The sequence below is a fragment of the Chamaea fasciata genome, unplaced genomic scaffold (assembly GCF_029207755.1).
Source record: "Chamaea fasciata isolate MVZ Bird 193981 ecotype frontalis unplaced genomic scaffold, bChaFas1.0.hap1 SCAF_12, whole genome shotgun sequence".
NCBI lineage: Eukaryota > Metazoa > Chordata > Aves > Passeriformes > Sylviidae > Chamaea > Chamaea fasciata.
Genome location: NW_027094097.1, coordinates 7,274,475 through 7,300,232, shown reverse-complemented (window position 1 = coordinate 7,300,232; position 25,758 = coordinate 7,274,475). Strand labels below are relative to the sequence as shown.

The 25,758-nt window shown below is 39.7% G+C and overlaps 1 long non-coding RNA gene across 1 annotated transcript in view; it reads left to right on the top strand.

The window, feature by feature from the left end:
- The window catches only part of LOC136295860 (uncharacterized), a 71,251-nt gene that overhangs the window by 21,662 nt on the left and 23,831 nt on the right, over nt 1-25,758 (top strand). The window lies entirely within an intron of this gene.

Genomic DNA, 25,758 nt, shown 5'->3' with positions numbered 1-25,758 from the left:
ATGTTCCAGAGGTGTTTGTGTACACCTGGAATAGTTTCTTACTGAGACACGTATGCACAGCACAGCATTGAAGTAAAGCTCTGCTGGAGAAATGGGATGGATAGGGATTGCATACCTTCCTCTGGAAGTGGCCTGTGCTTGATGTAAGGCAGTCAACGTAGGTCAATAATTCTCTTTCTATTTTGTGGCAGAATATATGTGTCTGATGTGCAAACTGTTTAGAGACATGAGAGAGCAAATAACCTTTATCCAAAAGGCACCTTCATGTCTCTCTGAGACTGGTAGCCAGATCTGACTCAAGAAAGGGATTCTGAACAAAACTGGAAAAACCTGGGGAAAAATTTCTTTTGGAGGAAATAGGAATTCACCAATAGGAGGTGAATAAACGAGACTGAGAAGCATTTTCTTCTTGCAGCTGATTGAAGGACTGACATTTTTAGAAGCTCTACAACCTCTTGAGCTCCTGGAAAGCTGTGCCAGAGGGGTTGACTGAAACACTTTTTAAAAATTGGGTTACTTTATGTTGTTCCTCAAGGTTGTTAGTGTTGTCCAAGTTAAGCTCCTTGTCTTGCTCCTTGTTAAGCTTCTTGTCTTCTGTAAACTCTTACAAACTGTCTTATAAAAAGTCAAATGGAAATGTCTGCTTTGTATTTTTATCTTTCCCTTTGTTCATTGCCTTGCTTTCCAGCCTAAACTGTTGTAATATAGTAGGCCAGGAGTTACAGTATTTAATGTCACAAATATAGGCAAGGAAAACTGCAAGTAAATGAGTTACTGTGTTAAGTTGATTTTTGACTAGTGAATAAAAGCAACTTGTACATGTGTGACTGATGGTGAATTTCAACTGAGGCCATGGTGCTAAAGTAGGGTCAGGCAGGACACAGTGGAGTTGGAGTCCATGGAGTCAGACCTGGTTTTGAGTTGCAGCAGGAAAGACTGAACCTTGTGACAGTTAGATATGATGCAAAGTTCTAGTAGTTTGATTTGCTCTTTTTAATCTTCTAGGTTAAGTTTTCATATGCAGGTAGAAGAAAATGTCAAACCACATAAATATAAGAAGTGAGATGCTCGCCTGCAGCTTTAGGTATTTATTGTCTGACTGATGCTAAAGGTGTCTTGTGCTGATTACTGAAATATTTTCTGAATTAGATACAGCTGGGGAACAGTCTGATAGGAAGCTGAAAACTGGTCTGTCCTGTAGTGCCTGTAGTCAGACATGCTGAGAATCTCTTCCCCTGACTTTTTTGAGGTGTCAAATACTTGTAAAGCTCTAAGCACACCAGACCTGAAGGGATATAAACCCAGTGAACTCTGCTGTATTCACTGAATTCCAGTAATAAGCTAAAGGGGCAGATAGAAGTGGCCTGACTGACTGCAGGGGTGGATGCAGCACTCCTCCTGCTGAGAATCCAGGCCACAGAAATCCCATTTAGCTGACATCAATGGGAAATCGGCATCTGGGCTGCTAATTTTGTGTGCGATTCTTTGAAAAATGTAATCTTTGCCATTCGTTCCTACAGTGTGTTTTCTTTCCCTGTGACCACCACACAGTGTTTATTTGATCGTGCTGAGAACCCACATCTTATCTGGTCTTCTAACTTTTTCCTTTTGAAAGAGATAATGAAGGAAGGGGGATCAGAGCAGCAAGGGAGAATGGGGTATTGTGAATAAATATCCTATTTGCATCTGCACAGTTAGTCACAGTTGAATATTAAAGCTCCTGTTATTTTCAGCGGCCATTAAAAAGTGAAACTTTAAATTCTGTATAATTTTTAGTGGAGCTGTAGTTTTGGCACTCTTTTTTTTCTTCAAAGAAAGATACAGCCGTTGCTTCACACTGGAACGTTTATGAAGTTCAAGCTGTGCATGTGGGAATTAGGAACAAATAAGCCTAATTTCCTAAGGTCTTATAGGACTGTTAATAGTTAAGCATTGCTAAGGGACTGTGCTTTCTTCCCTTACCAGTTCTCTCCCCTTCATCTGGAAGAACAACATCTTAACTTCATACAGTCACTAGGAAAAAAAGTTACTTTGTAAGTGACCCTTGAGCATTTTGGTTCTTGTGGCTGACCCTGGGTTAAAGGATACCAAGATAGCTCAAGCCTGCTTTTTGTCAGCGTTTCCACTCTACAGGAACTCCTGGAGATGCCTTGGTGGGAATCCAGTGATAAAACTGGAGCTCATTTCTCACTTACAGAAAGGAAAACAAAACTGAGGAAAGAATGCTTCCTGCTACTCTTTGGTCAGTCGATAAGCTTAATTGGCCAGGCTTGCCTGCTGTACATTGATTGTACCTACTAATAAAAGAGCTATTGATTGGCACTTTATTTAGCACTGGCTTGCATGGACTATAGTTCCTGCTAATGTTATTATTACATCAACCTTTTCCTGTTCCCCAGTTCTTTAGTGCAATAAATTACGTCAAATGCCTCTAGTGTTTTCAATATTCTTGGACAGTTTTCTTTAGGTTTTTGACCTCCTTAGTACATAGTGTGTCATCTCTAGTACGTGTGAAAATGTCCAATGGGATGCAGGAGGAGTGTAGATGTTAACCTGTTGTGTAAAAGTGCTGGAATTATTATGCCTACATTTTGGTTTAATTTGCCCTCAGAAATGAAAGAAATTGATATTCCTTGACATCTATTTAATGTGACTGTGATTAGCAACCAGTGGTGGCAGGTTAATGGAGATAAATATCTCTATCTGGTAACTTGCACTGTCTTTGTAACCTTGCTATTACCAGTAGTATGTCCCTTGTCACAGCCCAGAGCAGTGGTCATGTGCCTGTCACTGGGGCAGATCTGGGACCTCTTTCGTAGAGAAATGCTGCTCTTAATCTCAAGACAGAGAGATTTGGGGCTCAAGAAGGTAAACTGGTGTTTCAGACCTAGTTTTGGTCAGTCCCCAGTCTTCCACTGTATGTCCCATTATTGTGGATGAATGATATAATTTTCTGCATTCCATTTACAAAATGAACATGGCTAGAGCCTTGCACAAAGTCCTGCTTCAGCAGAGGTAGTATGTGTGCTACTGTAATATGTCCCCGTAATGTATTTTGTAAAGAAAATATCTTGTATATCAACGAAAGTTTGGTAGAAATGCACAAGAGCTGCTCAGTACTAGTACATAGTCCCCTATTTCTCTGGATAATAGTACTGAAAAAAAACCAGTCAAAATTCACGATTTAAGTTGTACACGAGTTAGAGGGAGGTTTTTTTTCAAGACTTTTTGATCATGTTTCAGTCTTCGTAGCTGGATGGAAGTGCTTTGTGTCGGCATTACTTAAAAGCAATTGTGAATCGTGTAGGTAATACCTAATTCTTTATTTGCTAAACTTAAAATTCAGGAGACACAGCTACAATCAGTGCTCTAAAAATTTTTGCATTCACCCCATAACCATCGAATAATCCTTAGATGAAAAAATATTAGTGTTTAATAAAGAGTTGGCAGCAAAATGTTGCTTGTTTCCTCCTATTAGGGATGTTTCTTCTGGCATTTATTTTTAATGCTTTTAAAAGAACCTTGCATTTAAAGAGGTTTTTTTTTTTTAACAAAAAAACTCAAAAAACCTCCCAATAAACCCCCCAAAAAACCCCAAACCGCCCATGAAAAAAACCATTTTACATTTCAAACAACAAGACTAGCAAAGAACTATGTATGACATTCCAGAGTGAACTGTGTTTTTTCACAACTCTAGAGGTATAATCATCAGAACACTGGCATGTGAGGATCCTGACTGGAGGTGTGAAAGCCCAGGGCCTTGGTTTTGATACAATAATGGACTTCATAAGACAGTGCTGATTTGCAGCAGTTGAGGATCTGGCCTTGAGGAGACTTGATCCCTTGTGAGTCTTGGGAGTTTTAGAACTCCCTTCTTGCTTCTAACTCCCACTATGATACATCCTGTGAGGAATAAATGACTTGTGCTTTGCCTAGGAGTACTCTGCTACAACTTCACTGAGTTTTGCATTGTTATATTTACTCTTTGTTTCAGTGAGCTTTTAACTTGTGAATGTTGCCCTGCCTTGCAGTGCTTTTAGAGTGCATCTATGTATAGCAACACTTCCTACATCCCCTCGTATTTCATGAATTTCAGCAATGGAGTGGGGAGTGATGCTTGCTGCAGTTGTTCCGGGTCTCTTTAGCCCTGCTGGGCTGCCCCAAAACACCACAGGAGGGGTAAGGGCTGGTGCTGTGCAGCACAGTGGAAGTCAGGCTGTTGCTGGAGACTTGAAGCAGTTGTGCAGAGTCTGCTGTGCCTGTGCACGCTGTGACTGGAAGTGCTTTATAAATCTGACAGCCTGGCTCCCTCTCACAGGGAGAGGGGAGGCTCTCTGGGGTTGCCCCGTGCCAAACTGCAACTGCCTCCCCCAAACCCTGCAACAGCTCAAGCCAATGTTCAAATAAGGACTATAAAATATGAATGTGCACCAAGGCCAGCTATTTTAACAGGGCTGTAACTACTCCAGATAATGTGACAACCCTGTGCCCTGCACTTGTATAATAAATGCTGGCACTGAGATGCATATAGGAAATGCTCTGGGGAATATCTGTAAGACTACAGAACAAACTGTGGAACAGGACCCATAGCAGACGATGTTAGTGAAGTGAGGGTGTGTTGGCAAATGCAACAATGTTAACCCAGAAATCGAGACAACAGAATGTAAATGTAGGTTAGAAATTGATGTCTTCTGCTCTAAGTGTTCCTTCCTGATGTTCCTCTGCTCTGAGCTTGGCTCCTGGAGGAAAGGTTCCATTCTTTAGCTGGGGCAAGTTAAAAAACAGCAAGCTCATTCCATATTTACTTTTCAAGAAGCAAAATGTAGCTTTACAACTTGCATTCAGATATACCAGGGTGAGTTTGACAGGGCTTCATACCTCACGGTGCTCCCAAGGCAAGTATTAATTGCCCCATAAAACACACTGTGTCATGTCTTGTGGCTCAACGTGTTACAGGTCTGTGCAAACTTGTTTTATAGCCCTAACAGCCCACTACTGCTTCTGAGAAATGTTTTCTTTTTAATGGGGGAAAGAAAAACAGCATTTAAAAATATTATAACGGTGACAAGGAAGAAAGAATGCTATAGAATTTCCGTGGGCCAGAAAAGCTGTCGCAGATTAAACACCTGTTATAAATGGGTGCACATATATTATTTTGTATTAAGGGGTCTTCTGTCTAGAGAACAAATCCATCTCTCCTAATTTGACGCCCTACCTGATATCTGGGCCAAATGTTGCCTTGATTTGTCTTAAGGCAGAAACAGAAGAGAGTATGTGCAACTGCAGCCACATCCCCTGGCTCCAGTGAAGCTGTGCTTGGTGCTCCAGACCATGCCGTGGGCTTCATAACCTCATTGCATGCAAGAGCCAGTTGCTGTGGATCTGACTCTTATTTACCCAAGATGTTTCCACAGAAATTATGGCAACTGGAAACAACAGAGCAGACCTCTTGGCTATTGAGAATCATGATTGTCCTTTCCAAGCCTTCTTGTTCCCACTCCCACATCTCCAGGACTGACAATAAGCAAGCCAGCAAGCAGATTACAGCCTAGCCCCAAAGATTCACACATGGTGTAGCTTTACTGGGGTCAAAAAGGATTATTTCCAATGTCTAATCACAAGCATGTGGCTTGAGCCTGATCAGAGTAAGCTCAGTTCCTTGGCCCAGTCCTTCCTGGTTGTCTTTCCAATCTTAATTCTAGGCAAACCCCAATAAGGGGATTGGAACTTGCTGTTCCTCTTAAAAAAGTATTTTTAGCCCATTCCCCTCTGTGCAATAAGTAGTTAATGCTGGATTTAGTACCTGCTGTGCTGTGAGCTATTACCTTTGTGATATGGGAGCGTTTTATAGCCACTTTTCACTCTGTACCACTGGCAGAATGATTTCATGATGTGTATCGATGTTGAAGATTCAGACTTCAGATTTGTTGATGTGTTGCCAAGTATCTAACAAAGGCATGCAATTAAACTGCAATTTAGTTTTTCATGGGTTTTGCTTTGCTAAATCTGGATAATTTTTCTGCTTTTAGCTCAAAAATGAGGAAAGATCCAAAGATATTCAAGTGACAAGTCTCTGGCAATGAGATCAGACTGAAGTTTACTTATTGAAGACTGTAACAATACCGTTTTCTCTACCAAAGCTAAGCTGAGGGTCTTGCTGAGGTTTGGGCAAGAATATTTTTGTTGCTGCCTATGCAATATCATATACACAACTTCTGTCCGTAAAAAATGTACAATGTTTTCAGGAACTGCTGCTGCACTACTTGAGGAGGAAATTGGTTTTGTTTGCAAGTAATGTGATGTGAAGTGAAAGGATACTCTAATTTATAAATAGGTAAATATTGCTTTTACAAGAGTTAATTCTATTATGTATAAATATTTTCCATTTTACAGTTGTAAAATCAGTTGAAGTTAGAACCTAATTCATGAGCATTCTGAAGATTTATGAAGCCTTCCCTTTGTGTTTTCCTCAGGACACACAAGGGACGCGCTTTCCCTGCCCATGTGAATTATCCCTTGTAAAATCCATTTTTTGTGATTTATCAATCCTCTATACCCTCACTTGCAGGCTAATGTGTCTGAGAGCTACTGTGTGTAACAGTCCCTTAAATCAAAGGGGAAATAAGGAGGTTTGTTCAAATAGATTAAGAAGTTGAAGGGGCAGTTCCCCAAACCACTATTCATGCCTGTGTCCTCGCTGCTTCCAAGAGCTCCACTATAGAAGAGCTTTGTGCACTTGCCCCTGTTCTCAGCCTGTTTCTGCTGCAGTTGAGGCAGTTCTGAGATCCAGGGCAGGAGGCTGAGGGAATGAGCCATTTTTGAGGTCACAAAAACCTGCATCTTTTGGATGAAAAAGTAGGGCTAGGAGAAAAAGTTTGAGGAGGAAGACACCTCTTCAAGTTAAGACTGATAGAGTATGAAAACTGTCTCTGGTCCGTCGGAAACAACAGCAACAAAAACCAAAGCAAAAAACCCCACAAACAAGATGTGCATTCAAATTGTTGTTTCCCAAGGCTTCAAAGTGAGCTCACACATGGATCACGGTGTGGCATGCATTATAAGAAATATGATATGGTGTCACTTTGATGCACACAACATCAAAAAAAAAAAAAAAAAGAAAAAAAGTTTTACGGTCCCAGATAGTTTTGCTTTAGTTTCCTGACTGAGTCTTGTCACAAAACTCTGAGGTCATGTCCATGGAGTGAATGCTTTCAGAGGAATGACTTCTCATCTGGTTAAAGCTCCAGGAGGGACCATGATTTCAGGAAGGCATCCTGGGCATAATGCTGGAACATTAACTAGTCCTTGGGGTTTTCCTTTAGTACTGTCAGAGCATTGGTAGCACCGGGGATGATCTCAGGTTTGAGAGCCTGAAATCTGGTAAAAATGAGGCATGGAGGATTTTCACCAACATGGCTGAGTTGGTGAGGAGACACAGACAGGACTTATTCTTCACAGCTCTTCTAAGGCACGGCAGTTGCCAAGGCCATGAAACTCCAGTGAGAAGCCTCAGGCTCAAGGCATGGGGAGCCCTCATGGCACAAGTCCAGGGTCAGTGTCAGCCTGTGGAGGGAGGCCGGAGTGTGAGGCTGTTGCCTGCTGGGGGGCTGGAACTACTGGGAGACTCTGGGAAGCAAAGGGCTGCAGAGTGTTTGGGAATATTTTGTTGCTACGTGACCGAAATAACTTTTCATACGAAAATCAGTGGGAGTAGAAAGATTCAAGATGCTTAAAAATTAGGTGTAAGGTAGATAGGTTAATCTCTGTGCATGTTATCAGTGGAAGAAACTACATAGTTTTTCTAAGGGAAGTGACCTGTTTTATTCATGTCTGACTTGAATGAATTTGTGCAAAAGAAAATTTAGTTTTCTATACGTGTCCAAGCTGTCTGTAACTTTGCAGTGCAGCTGTATGTAACAGTCCAGTGCAGCAAATGAGCCTACAAAGTGCAAATGGTGTTTGATTTAAAATGAAAAGTTATTTTTGTTGACTAGATGGTACAGTCCATGTAAAAACAAATCCATTCCTTCTCTTGCAAAGTGTATCAAATAATATCCTGACTAGTGGCTCAGATAACGCTTATGATGAAGGGGAAAACAGCATTACAGAAATAGGAATATAGGGTAATTGAAGTGAATTGAAGTTGAATAGAATGAAGGGGTGAATTAAAAGGAGTTTGTCATGAAGGAAGGTAAAAGGTGAGCTTGAAATTAATTATTGCAACTTTGGAGTTGCAGCTTATTGCAGTGGCTTTGGAGATGGGATGGGTTAGTGGGTAACAGAGAAATCCCCTCTCACTGAATGTCAGGGAAGGAACTTTGCTTAGAAACTACTTGTTGCATCTTCTATGCACAGCGCCTAGTTCTATCCCATAGTGATAATTCCCCAAAAAGTATTTTATATGCGGAAATGGTGCAGGTGACTGTACATGTGGATTATAAAATATTTTTTGCATTAGTTTGAGAAATGGGATCTCAGATATAAGTGGTGATGAGATGATGTTTTGGTAACAAAATGTTCCTTTCAAATTTGTTTATTGGGGTGCGGGGGAAATGGACAACTATATATAAGCTTATGATCATGAATGCAAACATTTATTGATTACTTTGAGCCAACTCAACGCTTAAATCACTGGTAGCATCTTTTAATATTGATTAGGGTAAATACTCCACTGATAGCATTAGTCAATATATATGTGTAAATCAACATGTGATGGTTTTACTGTATATTTAATGTTTTTGAGTTATGCGCTGCTGGTACTGAAACAATGAACCAGAGGCTGGAAATCATTTTGGTCCTGACAAAAGGTGCTGCCTTTCTTAAAACATTTACATTTTAGGTAATTGGCTGCAGCACCTGACAGCACCACTGTAGCCTGATTGAAGCCGTGTCCCAGCAGTGCCACTATAAACCACAGCACTGAGAGTTCATAACAAGGGCAAATTTGGAGGGGAAAAGGGAGGGCACCAAGTTTTTAAAGCTGCTATGTGATACATAAAGTCTCAGTAACTTGATCATTTTGAAAACATCTCTTTAAATAAATCACGTCACATTTAGGAAAGTGTTTAACTGTAGGAATTGTTTGGCTAGAAGTCCAGAGTCAGTCATTCAGGGTAGCTTGATCTGTGCCAAATTAATGAATATCGGCCCATGTTCATGAATATTTAATGGATGGGAACTAATATAATTCACATGGCTTTGCTGCTTTCAACTCTCTGTACCAGTTTCCACATTCTTGCCCAAAGCATCAGTGCCTCCACAGGGGAAATATCATGTGTGTCATGTCTCATGATGGTTTTGCATACATTACTTACTTGAATATCACACTTAGCACAAATTTAGGGTTACCCTAAGAGATGGTTTTCAGTACCTGTTCAGTGAGAGCAGGATATGGGTTTAGGCTGAGCTCAGGCTGTGGTTTGGTCCCTGCTAGAAAATGGCTGAAGATTAGTGTTACTCACAGTTCCACCTCAGTAGTATCTCTGTGGAAATATAAACTGGTACCAAAAGGGTACCTTTTTTTCTCTGTTATTGACTCCTGAAAGAAGTTCAACCCTCTTGTAACTAACCATAAAATATTACCAAAAAGCCTCAAAACAGGCAAACACACTGAAACAGATAAATTCAAGCCCCAGGAAGTCTAGGGCAACTTGCCATTCCTCTTTTACTATTGTATGTTCATTGGCATAGTCACATGATCTGGCTCTCCATGGAATTGTAATTTGATGACACTAATGATTATCCAGGAATAATTTTTCCACTGGGAAGAAAGATGTAGCACAGCCAATTTGGGTGATGACATAAGTGATTCAATGGTTTAAATACTAATAAAAATTGAAATATCCTAATAAGTAAGGGTTAATTGAAGAGCTTTTTTCCAAGCCCACTTAGCTAAAAGTAATTAAAAAGGAGAGAAAAACCAACATAATTGAGGCTATTGATGTTGTGAGGGTTAAAAAATAAAAAAAAATGCTGTGTCAGTTTCTGTCCTTGGAGAGCCTGAGGAAGCCTCAGGCACCATATTCACAGTCATTTCAGGCAAGTAAATAACAAAACCAGAAAAAATATCTTAGGCCATTGCCTGAAGAGGGGCTTAAAAAATATTAAGAAAAGACAAGAGCAATAAACCGTCCTTGTAGCTTTCCCTGAAGCAGGAATACTGTCAGGAATAGCTTTTTAAAAATAATAATAAAAAATCCAGGATCTTCTGGGCATGAATGAGCTTAGCTCTGGTGATGTTTCAGTGACATACATCAAAGCATACCTTCAATGTGTAAATTTGCCTGACACATTTTTAAAGTCTCCGTGGGGCATTTGCTGCTGTTATCAGTTAGACTTGAGAACCCTAATTATATTACATTTGGAATTTGATGGTCTGTTTTATGCAGGAGGTCAGCCCAGACTGTAATGGTCCCTGCTGGCCTTCGTATTTATGCATGTAATGAGTAAAACATCTCATCCTGCAAACACTTGGGCAGCTGGGTGTGTTAGCATACAATAGATGACTTCAGGAACATCAACCACAGGGCTCAGAAAAGTTATAGCCCTAAATATTTGGAAACTCAGTATCTATTACTGTTTCCTTAAACTGAAATATTTGCTGCTAAGTTACAAAGGCTCAAAATTTTTTACACGTTTTATGTAAGGGGTAGTTTTACATTACTCCTTATCATGTCTGTTTAGATGCCTGCTGTTAATACAGCATGAATTTATATGGTGGAGATGCATAGGGCTAGAGAGGCTTCTGTCCTAGTGTGAGTCTCCAGCTCCATTCATGGGCTGTTAGCAGGTGAATTCCTGCTCTTGTCACACTTGAGGATGTTTCACTCACGTAACCTGAAACTGCTCCATGAGAGAGCTGACCTGTTTTAGTCTTCTGTTACCTCAGGGTGCTGCTAATGCTGCTAATGACTCACAGGTTGTAAGATGCACCTTCTCCTTGATGCCTCTTATGGGTTATTAACTTCTTTGATGCATGAGTGTCAGGAAATAATGTCAAAACCCCAACCTTCTCTAAAGCCTGTTGGAGGGAGTTGAAAGAAAACTCAAAATAACAGTAAAGCAGAAAGGTTGAGTACAAGATTTTTCTTTACTCATTCAATTTAATATGCAGTCAGAACTGAGCCGATGTAGTGATTTTCTTGTTTATAAGCATATAAAATTAAGAGTTACTGGCTCACTTATGAAGATTAATTTAATATCAGATGTAAACCCTAGTCTATTCTCTGTCAGTTTTTCTTGGTAGTTATATTTCAGTCTTTTAAGTCCATTAGTTGTGAGTAGATCAAGAGCCACTTAGTATTATAATTTCACTCCAAAACTGAGCAAAGAGACTGAATATTGTTTCTCCAAGGAAAACCTAGCTGGCACAGTACCAGAGATGATTTACCTGGCACCACCTTTCCTCTGGCACTAGCCAGAGACCAGAACTTGTCCTTAGAAAACAATTTACTGGAAGACCTCTATCAGACCAGAGAGCAATTTCTGTTCTGACAAGGGTTTAAGAAGGGTTGGTGTTTTATAAGACAAATATATGGTCTTGGTAGTCATATGAAACTCTGAAATGGGTGATCAGCCCTTAATCTCCTTTGTGATGAAAAGACTGTGATTTGAATTAAAAAAAATCCAACCAAACAATCCCCAACACAGCTTTAGGGGATCTGGAGTTTCGAACTTGACACTAATCCAAGTGTTCCAGTTCACAAGCCCAAACTGAAACATCTCTGAAAGGTCTGATAGTAGAAGTATGTGTTTAAAGGTTACTGGAAGTCCCAAACAGTATTATGCATTAGGTTGGAGACTCCACAATGGGAATAATGAATACTGCCCATTCTTCTGTGGAAACTTTCATCTGGTGTCTGAAATAGCCTGAAGATAATAAAGGGGAAATTTCCATAGAGGAGAGTTATGAGAGAGAGGAGGACAGACTTTTTAGCAGAGCTGGTGGTGACAGGACAAGGGACAAAATTTTTAAACTAAAAGAAGCTTTTTTCAGATTGGATGTGAGGAAGAAAATTTTTACAGTGAGAATAACGAAAACACTAGCTAGTTTACCCAGACTGTGTATTCCCCATCCCTGGAAACATTCAGGCCAGGTTGGACAGAGCTCTCAGCAACCTGGTCCAGATGAAGATGCTCCTGCTCATTGTGAGGGGACTGGACTATCTGACTTCCAAACCAAACCTTTGTGTGATCTGAAAAGTGAGGGAAAGGAAATTCAGCAGAAGCTCAGGCTCCAGGCCATTCCCACTACATGGGTGCTAATGCTGTTGCTGCAAGGCTTTTCAGCAAATAATCATGAGTCCACAGAGCTTGTCTGTGATTATGCCCAACTTTGTAGAAAAGTAGAGAGAAGATGAGGTAGTGATAGAAGAGCAGAAGCTGCAGCTACTCACAGACTTCTTGGTACCAAATTTTCATTTTCGCATGTGACACTCATGGAAATTGGTTTGAATTTGAATCCAGGAGATAGATGCATTTATGGGGCCTGAGTTGAGCTCCAGTGAGGGGCAGTTACAGGAGGAGCCCCAAAGGCATTGCCAGACTTCCCTGGGAGCATCCAGGCTTTCTTGGAAATAGCTGGAGTTCCTAATAATCCCTAAGTACTGGTTGGACACAGTGCATAGGGAGATTCTCCTCAGTACAGATGTAAATTTTCACCAGGGAGGGAGGTGGAGACTTAGGGATGTGAGACGGAGGTTTTGAAGTGCTGAAAAGGGCTTAAAAATCTGAGGTCAGAAGGCAACTTTTGCCAGGGAAAGTGGCTCACAACTACTCCATCTCTGAGCTTTGTCTAGATGCCACAATTTAAGCCTAAATAATTTGTGATGGGATGACAAAAGCTCCTTTGGCTTTCATGTTACACTGCACCTTTTGAATTTTTTAAGGATTGAGTCCTAGCTGCTTTATATGTGGATGGTTTTACATTTAATGAGGTGTTGCTAATTTTCAGTTTAGTGTATTTATTCTTTCTTATGAAGAGCAGAAGCAGCTGGTAATTCCCCTTGAGACTGCTCATGTAGAGTACCTGCACCCACCTACGTGTCCTCATAAATTGTTTCCTGAACTAAAATAAGCTCTCAGTATTCATTTACTTGCTTTTGGCAGATTTAAGTGGGAATATAAATCTGCATCCGCTTTTTGATTCACAAATGCATTTTATTCCATAAAGAATTAATGTGGCCACATATGAAAACTGCACCTCTCTTTCTGCTAAGTTATAGTCTTTCCTTTCTGTCAAATTCCTTCTCTCCCCTGCCCCCATTTGCCTGCTCCCATATTGCTAAATAACTGTAGTTTTAGCGTTGCCAGAACAGAATATTCACCAGCAATTCTCAATTCTGACATCCTAAAGCCCTAGAGTCATATTTCAGGCCTGGATGGCACTTAAAGGCCCATAATCTTTTGCTGAATGGGTTTTGCAATACGCAAGCTGAGGCAAATTATTCAGTTTAAGGACCTGAGCTGCTCCGGGAATTCAGGGCTCGAATGTGGCGCACGTTGTTGTTTTCAATTATTTATTTATTTAGAAAATGTTTGAGCAGGAAAACCTGCAGGGATGGAACATTTCACATATCGTTAGCTCCTGGCACCACGGCCTTGGAAAAGCAAACGCAGCCATTCCACCATCCTTGGCGTCCCAGCACAGAGTGGGGAAAAGCCCAGGGAGAATGGGAGAGGCCCGGGGGCAGAGCAAGCCCTTGGAGGGGGGGTCAGTCTCTTTCCAGTCAAGGAGAATGAGATTTAGTGACTAAAGATAATATTCACACATTGTGCTTATCGTGATGGTCTAATTTGTTTGATCGAAAGGGTTATGACTGTTTGTGGCCTGGTGGATCCTGGCAGTTTTTCCTGTATAATTTGGGAAAGGCTCTTTCAGGGCCTTTGTCAGAAAAGCAGTAGCAGGATGAATTCAAAAGCCCTTCCTGCACCAAAAAAGGTTAATGAAGAAGGCTCAAACTTCTACGTTCCCAGGAAAAATTTTCCAGGGTACTTCAAGGATTAAGCTAATAATTTTATGCTATGGCTAAAAAAAGATTCCCACTGGTGCTCCAGTAAGTTTAAGGATTACCCTTGTGAGCTGGGTCTGTGATGTAACATAGTACATCAATACTTTTGGTAGCCTTATGGCCTCATAGATAAGACGTAAAATAAGTCTGACTATGGCAGGACAGATGACTTCTTTAAATCTTGGGTTAGAGAAAAATGGGGAATTTGTTTTCTATAATTAATACAATAAATATGTTAAAAGTTTAGTTCCTCAGTCCACAGAACTTTGTTTCTGCATGTATTTTTGTGCTGATGGAGACAGTAATTATTTTACGACTTTATGTTCCCCCGTGTGAAGTTCATGGAGCATTACCCCGGGGCTAATTTGCTGATTACTCTGGGGTTCTGCCCTTATTGCAACACAAGCAGTAGTTGTGGCATCAAGCTGTTTTGCAGCAGCCCAGAATCTGGTGCAAATTTCAAATCCCTTTGGCGTGAAAACTTTGTAACTCAGTAATGCTATTCATTCACATTACATACACCTATTTCATACATGCAGTTGTTCCTTCTCTTCCAGGATTTACCTAAAATTATGGGAGAAATCCTCTTTTGCAGGTTGATTATCCCCCTTTGCGGTGTCACATTGGTTCTGTTGCTCCTGGTGGCAGTGCTGTCCTGTGCTCTGGGCTCCATCAGCCTACCCAGGGACTGAGAGGCTGGCACATGCTGCTGCTGCTGCATCCTGGCAGTGCCAGGGCAGTTTAACTTCAGCAACCTCAAGGACCAGCCCTGCCAACAGTTTAAAGGCAAAGCTCTCAGTGAACATGAAGTATTTAAACTCGGATGGTTTTCTACCCCCTGGTAAGAAAGAAAGAGTTGGCAGCTTTCACCTTGGAGCTCTGATCTTCTTTTTTTTTCCTTCTTTCTTTCCACCAAAGTTTGTGCAAGCTAAGTGAGCAGTGCCTGAGGTGCCTTCTTTGTGGAGCTGCTCAGTTGCTTCTTGCCAGATGATAGGGCTTCTCTAAAGGGAACTTTATCACTTCTTAGTTGGTATTTTTTTAACTAGTAAATCTCTAAAAATAGTTTTTTTTTTTTTTTTTGTTTTTTTTTTTTTTTTTTGTCTGGGGCCGTTTAGATGGGATAACTTCAATTAAGATGCTGCTGTCAGAAAGCTACTTTAAGTTGACTTTGCTTCTTTCTTTAAAAAGTCTGTGGTTTTTTTTGCAATTCTTTTGGCCGCAGTTCTTATTGGAATTCAATGTTTAACAAAGGAGCTAATGGTACCAATCAGTGTCAACTGAGCTCATGTTTTGCATGCAGGTTCTACATGGGTTTGAGCACGCAGCACTGCTGAGGCCTCAGCCAAAACCCACAACCCTCAAAACCACTGGGCTCGTGATTCAGGCCACCTCAGTCTGTCAGAGATTTTCCAGCCTCCCTCCATAAAGCCTTGGTTGGAGGGACACAACCCTGCTCTAAACTATTCTCTACAAGCTCTCTCAGCGTGTGGAGCAGCACGGAGTGCTGCTGTGCCCACCAGGGCTGCTCTCCTTCTTGGGCACCAACTCACTGCCCAGCACAGTCTAAGCAGAGGGTAACAGCCAACAGGCAAGCCAGGAACGAGCTGGGCACAAGCCAACACGTTAAAATAATCATACCATCCCTTCACTTGAGCCCATTGAGCTGCCAGGGACTTGAAAGAGTGCTTGAGTCCCGGCAAGGACTGTTTAATTGGTCTCCATGCACTGGCAGCAGTCTGGTTGTGACAGGCATGTTCTCAGGTTGTAAGACTGAGGAATTACTGCCCATCCTGGCTATCTGGGACCATGAATTTTATTGAGTTGGCTGTATTGAAGCGTAACTTTTTGCCAAGCACTTCACTTTTGTCAGATGGAATTCACCGTTGATATGTCAAACATTAGAGACTCTTACTGAGCTCCTCTCTACCTGGAATAGGCAGTGCTGGTGATACCAGTTAAGACACAAAAATGTGGGTTGTGTTTACATTAAAAAATTGTGAGAGTATTACTGGATATATTATTTTTGGCATTTCAGCATGGATCATTGCCTCCAGAAACATTTTGTAAGTTTTATATGCTTTTGCACTGTTAAACTGTATTATGTTTCCTGTATTTGCATTGGCCTAAATCATTTGCATTTAGCTAAAACCCTGGATTTTGTTCAGCTTGCTCGTGGAAATTTATTTTTATTTTATATCCAGATACATGAAAAGTCTTGAAAAACTGGGTGTGGAAAATCAGCTGCTTGTTTGCTAAGTGTATCCCAGGAAGAACACTGTGTTACAGGACTTTGTAATAGCTGATTCCTAAAGCCACAACAGTGCTGAAGACGAGAATTGCAAGTGTTGTAGTGAAGACTTTGCTTAACTTGGGCTTGAAGTTCCTGAGAACATCTAAAAAGTTTGCTACTTTGTGTGATGAGTCCCAAAGCAGCGTGAATTCAGTGGGTCACGGCTGTAAAGGCACATTGTTGTGTTCTGGTGGGGTCTGGGCATCTGTGACTACAAATGAGCACAGAAAGGAGTGAGCACTTGTTGCCTGCTGAGCGTGTTTCAGGGGTCTGATGGAGGGACTTGCTATGTGTTACAGAGAAGCATTCAACCTTTTTCTGAAATTAGTTGTGAGACTCCTGAGTTTGGGTTGGATTTGGGGTCAACGCCCCTGAAGTGTTTTAGAGTCTGGGCCTTAGTGCCAGTTTTGATAAAGGAAATGCTATTTGGAGAAAAAAAAATGTGGAGAAAGATGTGGATACCTAGTGATGCCAGAAGTAATCTTAAGTGACTTCTAAGAAAATTGTGATTATTTTGCTTCAGGTTTGTTTTTTTTTAAAGTAATTTCTCTTCTTGAAGAGGTAAAGTGTCTTCCTTCTTACTTTAAGAACCTTTGTCTTCAATATGATGGTCTATTTGTGAAGGGTTACTTCATCCAGTTATGTATTACTACTCATAAGATGAACTAAATGTAACATTTTCAAACTTCTTGCTTACCAAGCAGTTGTGTCCCGGAGGAATTCTCCTGTGTGTGGCTGAGATGTGTGTTTATTGTAGCTTTGTTTTCACTGGCAGTGAAGTTCTGAGAAGTCATTTCCTTCAGGTTTGATGCATCCTAGTTGCTTATATGAACTGTTTCCCAAGGTACAAGGCAGATTGATTAGTCAGAGAGAGATCTGACCGCAGAGCAAAAAGTAATTTTCTTATCTTAGAAAGATGTCATTACTGTTCCTTCCTAAAATATGTCAGCAGTATCAAAGGTACCTTTAGAAATGTTTGGAGATGGTCACAGCTGTTCTCGGAGGTCTGATGTGTCCAAACTGAAACGATCTGTAAAACACCAGTGTGGTGATTTGGGGATTATAAATGTGATAGACCACAGGTAATGCCTGTGCAGCCAGTTCCAAAGCTTTTTTACTTTAGATTGAGGCCAACTATATATGTAAAATGTTTTACTTTCTTCACTTTTACTAAACTAAAAATGTAATTTAAAGTAGCTTTATGCCCAACTGCTCAATTGATGCAGCATCTCCCTTCCTGCTGGGAAAAAGATAGAATTCTGCTTAATCTGTTCAAATTCATTGTTTAGTCCATTGCATGTTCCTGTTTTTTGTGATCTGATCACCTTTCTGTCTATGTTAGGTAATTCTCAGAATAATAATTGACCAATGCTGATTTATAGTATTTTTATAAGCAGTTTAATTCCACATAAGTGTTTCATATCAGAGTTCAACAGATTTGGCCCCATGTTGAAGTTGTCTCCTCCATTGTTGTTTTACTCCAAAGATCCCAGAGAGATACTTTAGCACAGGTAGAAGCTTTATTATTAAGCTTGCTTATCTGAGAGATAAGACAACAAATTATCACCAAAAGACACCTGATGAGTAATGGACATGTAATTTCCTACAACCCAGATACTCCTGATAGGGGACAAACTGAAGTGGGCAAGACAAGCTGCCACTTCGCACATCTAAGACAAGGGAAAAATGAAAAGTTTAAATAAAAGGAAGATGTTACATTCATGACATATTCTTGTGTGTTTTCTTGCTCCATAATAATCTTTAAGATGGATATTAAAGCTAAATTCGTGTTATTAAAGTCATGGCTGTAGGTTTGCCCTCAGCTGGTGATGGGTTTATTAACCTTGTGTTCATGCTCACACAGGAGGTCACCAGGACTAGTGGGGATGAGGGTGCAGAGAGTGTTTGCCACCACAGTGTTGAAGGCTGACACATGAAGCACTTGTCCATCAAAATTAACATCAGTCATTTAGTAAGAACCACCCTAATATAGAAATACAACCTTTTAGGCCCATCTCCAGGCATTGGAATGTTTTAACAAATGCATGGCTGGGAGTTCTAGTGAGATAACAGCAGCTAAGAATATTGAACATAGAAGGAAATGGAATAGTTAGGGTTGGGGTGGTTTTGTTCGTTTGTTTGTTGGTTGGTTTTATTTCCCAAAATATTATTTAATCCAGTTTCTGGTTTTGGTTTTCCCATTATGTGTCATTATGAGAATCAAAACACTGAAACCATTTTTGCCTATGTTTTCCACTTTGTAATGTAAGTATGGTGGGCATAAATTAGCAGGGTCACCTGGAATGTGAAGAACTCTTTGTTTACAGAAGATGTTAATCTGCAATTATTCAGTTCATCATAAATAAGTTTTATTTTTTGTAGTTTGCTTTGTTAATTTCATTTTTTATGACAGAGTCTCTGCATCACCTGGAATACTCTGCATTGTTAGGGACATTATATTAAACTCTCTAATAAAGTTGAAAATAGTAATTTTAAATACCTTACTTATTGCGACAGGACTTAAAATCCATGTCTATGTGCTATGTATGAGAAGAAGCGAATGAGACATCAAAAGAAGCATGCAAATTACTTTAGGAGCTGCATCTCCTTTCAATGAATAATAATTTAAATACAAGACCTTTTTAGGGGCTTTAGAAATGAGGCCACTGAATCTGTTTTGATCTAGATTCTTTACAGTCAACAAAAGGGTTAACTGCCTGGAAGAAGGTGGGCATTGCTAAGCACATTTTGTCTATGAGATAAAGATCATATGAAAATTTACATGTTAATGGAACATTTAAGGGGAAAAAAATGCTCTTTGTCAATTGATTGTATAAATATTTTATTTAGTGTAATATTAGAGGAAGGCAAGCGTGAAGGCATTCAGTTTGAATAGTTTTTGAGAGGAAAATTAGGACATTATTGTTGAAGAAATAATATAAAATAGGGAGTTACAAGCACTTGATCTAAACTGTAAAAACCTTTCATGCACTCTGGCAGAAAGAGCAGATTAAATCCATAATGAAATGGGTAACTTTAGGCCTGCATAAATTTCCAAGCAGTCTCAGTTTCCCAGGAATCTCTCTCTGCTAGATTAATGGCTAGCAGCCTGCCACATAATGAAGTGGTTTGCCTTGGCAATGTGCTCATGAATTTATTATGGTGTCCACAAGTGTGCTATATGGCCTAGACATCTTTATAAATCCTGGATTTAGAGCTGCAGCGATGAGCCATTTCGGTCCTAATGGTGAGGTTGATTTATCACTGTGGTCCTCCACTCCACTCTCCAGCCCCCTCCCTGACAGTTATAAAAGGAAAATACAGGTCGTAGCACTGATGGAAATGAAATGTGAAGGTAATTAGATAATGCCAAATGGATATGGGAAAAGGTGCACTGCTGAAATTTTAAATATGTTGGTAATTTTTTCCTTGGAGCAATTATATCAGGTTGATTTATTTTTACAGTTTATAATCACTTAACTACCTGTGGCTGATTTTAACCAGAGCTTGTGCCTTTGGAGACAAGAAGTAGAGCTTTTCAGTCCGTGATTGTTTATTGTAAATTCATTTATCTCAAAATACCTAATTTATTATGCAATTTACACAAGTCACAGCTCATTGCTGATGGGGAATAATGATTACCCATTTGGCTCCTTGTAAACTGTTCTCTGTGGCTTTATAAAATGATCAACAGTCAAAGCCACAAGGATTTAAAAAATTCTCTATATTGAAACTAAACCTTTTTTTTCTCTCTCTCTCTAAAAGACACTGGAGAACAGTAGAATACAAAACAAATTATCTAGAGAGGTTTCAAATCCATGCATGAGTAGTCCAGGAATTACTCTATTGGATATTTCTAACTCATATTTTTATTACAGAGGGATCAGGATTTTTAATGGCAATTTGAACATTTCCAAAAGAAATTGGAAAGTTTTTAGTGACCAAGGTAGTGGAGCTCTGAAAACAAACGCAGTTTGATGTGATGTGTTAAGGATCAACAGAAACAGATCTGCTCTGGAATTTCAAAGGGACCTAAGGGAGTTTAGGGGACAGCACTGAGATTCCATAGCAGCCCTGCTGTCAAAAGCACTGAGACTACATAGAACTCGAGCCACTGTAAAGTGAAACTTCCAGCAGGTTGTTCAGTCCTGAGGAGATGACTGTTGTGAACTGGCAATCAGAGATTTTTCTGACCTGACCTGTGATGTGGGGGAGAGTGGGTGGACTGGCTGGGTATCGCAGGGTTTTGAAATGTATTTTCACTGGGTAATAAAACCTTTTTTTAATTTTTTTTTTTTTTTTTTTTTTTTAAGGAGACAGGCAGTTCTAGAAGTGCTATCTTGCTTTTAAAAACGTGCAAGTTGTTGTGTTAATTTTTGACTTGCTATAAAACTCCTTTAAAGTGGGAGCCCAGCATTTGCTGTTGGCTGGTTGTAGAACAGACACGGAAAACTCTTCCTTCATGGTCCAGGCTTCCTCTACCTCTTCTTGAAGATCCTAACTTACTTTTTAATAGTAACAGGTGACTGATGACAGCTCATCAACTGAAGGAATAACCTGGTATTTCCAGGAATGGTGAACACTTCAATCCCAAAGGCCGGGAAAAAGAGCCAGGTTGATTAAATGAGATCAAGTCCAAAGTTATATTTTGATGCTTGAAAAGAATTTTGAAGCTCTGCCTCTGCATTTGTGGAGCAGAGCTCCTGTAAGAAGTGTATTGCGTAGTACTTAGTAGTTGGATACACTTTTTTAGTTGCTTCCCCCAAACAGCAGGTCTACCAAGGCTGGGTTGTGTAACTCTTTATTGGGCATCTGTCCCCTGAGTGGTGTTTATAGTCCCCAGGATCAGTCACTCACCTGCAGTGGTGTAGAAATGTGGCTTTGATGTTTCAATCTGAGAAAACTTGAATTTAAAGGACATCATACTCAACAGCAGATGTGGATCCAATGTTTTCAGATTGGATACACCTGTCATCCTTTTGAAATTCAGTTGCCTCTGTTTGAGTTTTCATTATAAAATGGATTTGTTTCAATGAGATGAATATCTTGTATGATAAATGAGTATCTCTTGTTGCTGGGTCTTATGATGAAGGAGGGCTGCGAAAGCTGCCTCAAAGAGGAGTTGTAACACCCAATTTTCATTGAAAGATCTGTGGGAATTGGGGGATAATATGGCTTCTTAGTGATTTATCTCAAAATTTTTTCTATAGATTGTACTTATTTATGATAATGTAGCATCTATTTATATTAAATTGCAGATTAGTTTTCTGAAAATACAGAAAAACTTCTGTGTTCTGGTTCTGGATTTTTTGTTGTCTGGTAACTTTTCAGAAAACAAAACTGTAATTGCTTCTACAACTGAAGTTATTTTTGTCCCTGGGGAAGAGTGGAAATTTACTTTCAAATGTGTTTTTAGTAAAGGTGTCTTCGTATAAAAGATTAAAATATGAGAATATAACAGTTGCAGTGGTCTGCAGCTATGGGGACTAGAGCCCTGGATTAAAATTAAACTCTTGAAGTTTAGAAGTTTAAAATAGGAGTTTTCAGAGTAGGATGAAAAACTTGAATATATAGAAATTCTTATCAAAATACCTTCCCCCTGCTCCTTTTAGAAAAAAGGAAAAGAAAAGAATAGTTCTGCATGTTTTGTTGTGTAAATAAGTTACAAATTCTCAGCATCAAACATTCAAGACTGGGAGTAAAAATTCTACACATTCCTGGAGAAAATTTGATAGTGATGCATATTGGATCAAATATTTGTTTTATAAGTTTCCAAACATTCACACATCCGTTTGAGCTGCCTGATTAGGGGCTGGCAGTGTTCCATATGCTGCTCTAGGTAAGCCACCACAATCCTTGCTTTTTGCCCATAAATAAATTCTCAGTTCTCTGGAACAGCCAGTCCTGGCCCCTTTAGGTGCTGCTGGTTTTTACACAAAATGTGTTGGTATCTGTTATGAATAAGTCAAATACTGGCCCCAGTTCTGTGCCCTCTGTTTATATCCCATGAAGATCTGCTGAGCCAGAAGTCCCCTGCTCCTGTAGTTTATGGGTTGGACTATGGCAATATTGCTAGGAATGTGTGATTTTGTCTTGTAGATACCTTGTTGGCTTTTCATGGTCATGTTTCCAAGCATAAAAAGGAGTGTGGAGTCCAGTGGAGAGCAACTGATTGGCTCTATCTTGAGTAGGGTTTTTTTGGGTTTTGGCTGTGTATGTGTGGCATTGTGTGGGGTTGGTTGGTTGGGGGTTTTTTAAGCCCCCTGTAATTTCTTCTGTTCTGGTGGTTTACAGCCCTATTAAGTCCATTTTACTTGATGCTTCTCAAGTAACATGTTGCATATTGGTACTAAGACAGCTAAATAACTCTTGGAAGCATCTGCTGCCTGTATCTTAGTTTTTCAGGGACTACTGTAATAAGAAGTCTGAAATTTCATTTAACTGAAATTTAAGATTTAAAAGATAATACTGTTCAGTTGACTAATCAAATACTCATAAAAGCTCTTTTCTGAACTATAATTACATTTATTCAGGTCTGGGTTTGATTTATTTTTTATTTTAATTGTCAGCTCTGCTTCACCATGATGCTAATAGAAATGTTATTGCAGCCAATATGGGCTAAAATGATGTCTGATGATTATTAATGAGAGCAATAAGAAGGTATCTTCATATAAAGTCAGCATTAAAGGAGTAATTCATTTTACCTGATATAATTGGATTGTAGCATTTAAATAGCCTGGGACTTCCTCTTAATTGTGATTAGTTGTAGCTTCTTCCTTTTAGTACCATATTTAACTCTTCCTCCACTACTACTTCTGTTTCTTCTGTGAAGTAATTAAACATGAATTGCTCAGTGTCTTTTAATAAATATATCCAAGGATTTAGTAGTTGTTAAATGGAATAGCTGCTTGTTAGAAATAGTTATGCACAGTGCCCATAGCTGGAGATGTGAAGCTATCACTTCACTGTAATGTTTTATATGGCACATCATTATACAAACGCATCAATTGTTGCTTTGGTTGCAAGAATCACAGCAGGTGCCTTTGTCAGGAGCAATTGTAAAGCTGAATTTTATGAGAATCAAATGAAAGGAGGGTAATTATCATCTTTATTTTACCAAGGGATAAGCAGAATCCACAAAGGCTTGTCTAGAACTGTGGTTGCCAAATGAGCTGGTCTGAAATGTGCTGAGCCCTGAGACCCTGTGTTCTCCTCCAGCATGAGGGATTTGGGGTGACTGCACAGTGATGTTATGGGAGATGAATGCTCTGCAATACTGCCCTGTTTTGCTGTCTCAGGAAAATTAACTCTCTCTGGCTGTTTGCTGCTCAGTTTCTGGTGGAGGAATGATTTGAAGATTCAGTGTGTTAAAAAAAAAAAAAAAAAAAAAAAGGATTTTGCTACTGCAGACACCCAGAGAGTTGACAGGGTGGGGGAAGCGTCTCTAGGGTTCCAGATCCACAGGTTTTAAGGATTTGAAACAAAACCTTGTTTCACCCTTCTTTTAATTTTTACTGGGTTTTGAAGGGCTCTAATGACTTGGAATTTGAAAGGATGGTCACCTGGGAGCTGTAATATAAAACTTAGTCCATATTTATGACACTCTACTGTAAGAAATGAGCATCTATCAGGAGAATAGTAACACTGATGCATAGGAGGGCTCTCTGAGGATAAGTTAGAACCATTTATCCCTTACTGAGAAATGCACATATTTCTTTCTTACAACTACCAGAGCACCTGGAGAGACTGAGTCTGGCTGCTGCTGGTAGCTCCCAGCTAATATACATTGATTTACTTTTACTCTAGAGTGCATGAGGATAGATAAGGATCTGCTGATCAGTCTTCCATGTTCTCTGCTCTGCTACCTTGAGTTGAGATAGCTGAGCATTTAGAGAGTATGTAATTCCTTTCTTCTGTGACCTCTATGCTGTTTTTCCATGTTAACAGGATGTAATTTGAAAACATTTGGGTGTATTTCCATGCATATTACTTTGAATTCTGTGCAGTATTTTGATGTGTGAGGCAAATAAAATGATGATGGCTGGATGTCAGCAGTGAATGGAGGTGTCACACAGCTGAGGACTCTCTTCTCTGATATTTAAATGTAGCCTCCTCCTAAGGTGGCTTCCAGAACACGTTATGTTGCACCCATGAGGTTTTATGGTAGCTGTTTTACCCCCATGGCACAAAGGACCTGGTTTCTCTAACATAAGTAATATAAATTCAGTTAGGAGTGAGGTTTCTCTAACTCCTTTTTGATGGCTTTGATACATGTTACTGATGGACGCATGAAATCTTCCCCCATGGTCTGTGTTTATTACATCAACTCCTGGTAAGAGTTAAGAGTGTGGAGTGTGAATCCAGCATGTGCATGAGTGCTCACCCTCCCCCTTGCCCCCATGCCTGGTTTTGCATTTTGATGAAAAATAATTAATGGACTTCAAAAATGCCCAGGATAAATAATGAATGAAATTAGGCTACCAGTAATCTATTCAAAAGGCTATAATGTGTTAACAGGAACTGCAGAGTTAACAAAATACTTGTTCTTTCAAGGCTGGCTTGAAAGGGTCATTAGTATTAATGACAGTTTTGTATCCCATCCAGCATTTTGGAGGGAGTAGAAGCAGAGAGGAGGAATTGAGCTGATGGATATTTTGGTTTTCCAAAATTGATGAGGAGTATTGGAGCACCAAATGAGAGCTGGAATAGCTGTTCTGCCCAGCCTTCCCAACACAGCCTAATTTTGGTGTGCAAATATCACTGCCTCTGAGCCTTTGAAGAGTAAAAACGGATGGTCAGGTTGTAATATGTCATATTATGTGGTGGTTTGTTTGGGTTTTAGATGGATAAATGTCCAGTAGAGATTGTTGAAATCACTGGATTTATTTACGCTTCTTTTATTTAGAAGGTAAAAGTTGTGAAGTGTAAATAGAGAAATGTAGATTATTAAGAACAAATGTGTAATTACTACACAGGAGAAAGTCCTTTTTGTTAAAGTTTATGTCTCCTAGATGCCCTCTGTTTTTGCATTCCATTTGGAGGACATTATGACACTTAAGCCCTTGTATTTAGATCCTCGTAGCACACCTTTGAAATTGGAGTCAGTATCTGCTCATCCTGGTATGTTCTATATTTCACTGTGATAAAATGTGTTCTGAAAAATGTTTCCCAGGTTTGGATGTGGTTTCAGGCAGCTCAGGCAGATCGCTGTCCTTGGAAAGCTGACCAAACTTCTGCCACTGATTTAAAGGGAGGGTTTAATGGACAGCTCTGGCTCTACTCTGTCAATTAAGTTTACAAGCTTTTGCTGCCTTTGAAATCAAAATCTGTTTTGTCTCAAATTAGGTACTTATTAAAGGAAAAAAAAAAATTGTATGAAATGTTAGATGCAAATCTTACCCTCCAGGATACTTCTGGTATCTATTCTGTGATTGGGCACAGGAAAAAATTAATTTTTTG